The following is a 1,083-nucleotide window of genomic DNA, read 5'->3' on the forward strand; positions in this document are numbered from 1 at the left end:
GACCAGGAATCTGACCTGCAACCTTTTGTTGTAAGGGACAATGCTCCAACCAACTGAGCCACACAGGCCAGGGCAGTTTGCCTTCTTTTAAAGATTACCATCTAAAATAAACTTTACTCAAAGGCTTATAAAATCCAAGATCTATATAACTGTATGGATGGATTTTATCCTATATAATAAAAAGCTAATAAGCGAATTGACCCAACGGTGGAACAACCTGTCGCTATGATGTGCACTGAGCACCAGGGGGCAGATGCTCAATGCAGGAGCTTCCTCCAGCCCGCAGGCCCTAATCACTGATGGGGCCTGCCAGCCAACCCCCTGGTTACTCCTCCTGGCCAGCAGGCCCCTGGGCTGTGATGGGAACCAGGGGTGGGTGGTGGTGGATGTGGCCCATTCATGGGGGTGCAGGGCTGCCGGCCAGAAGGAGCCCTGCAGGGGGAGCAAGGGCCAGCTCTCTCCTTCGGGCCAGTGGCCAGCCTCCCGGTCCCTTCCCTGCAGCTGGCAGGTCTGGGCTGGGCTGGGGAATGAGGTGTAGGTGTGTGGGCAGGCAGGGCAGGAAGGAGGAGGCAGGGAGGCGAGGAGACAGAGAGCCTGATCGGTCCCGATTGCAGGCCAGGCCTAGGGACCCACACCTGTCCACGAATTTCATGCACTGGGCCTCTAGGATTAAATAAGTACTCTAACGGCATTATCTACAAACAAACATTTCCCCAAAGTACTCTACATACTAGAAGCAGCGTGTTTAGTGCCTGTGTATCTCCCTGAGACTGTTGCAGTATAGTCTCACTTATGCAATTCATGTCATTGAACAGTTCTCTCATGCTGACTGAAAGATGCCCCAAGATTTCCCATGAGACTGCTAAAACGTGGCATGTGCCTCCCAATGGTGACTAAAGTAGAATGGGTTGCTTTTAGAAACCAAGATGGCGGCATAGGTAAACACCTGAAATTGCTGCCTTGCACAACCACTTCAAAAATACAACTAAAAGACAAAACAGACATCATCCAGAACCACAAGAAGGCTGGCTGAGTGGAAATTCTACAACTAGAAGGAAAGAGAAAAGCACACTGAGACTCAGA

At 50.9% G+C, this 1,083-nt stretch overlaps 1 protein-coding gene across 1 annotated transcript in view; it reads right to left on the reverse strand.

The window, feature by feature from the left end:
• Positions 1-1,083, reverse strand: part of CLDN10 (claudin 10) — a 26,622-nt gene that overhangs the window by 7,883 nt on the left and 17,656 nt on the right. The window lies entirely within an intron of this gene.

This window comes from Myotis davidii, unplaced genomic scaffold (genome assembly GCF_000327345.1).
Source record: "Myotis davidii unplaced genomic scaffold, ASM32734v1 scaffold133, whole genome shotgun sequence".
Lineage (NCBI taxonomy): Eukaryota > Metazoa > Chordata > Mammalia > Chiroptera > Vespertilionidae > Myotis > Myotis davidii.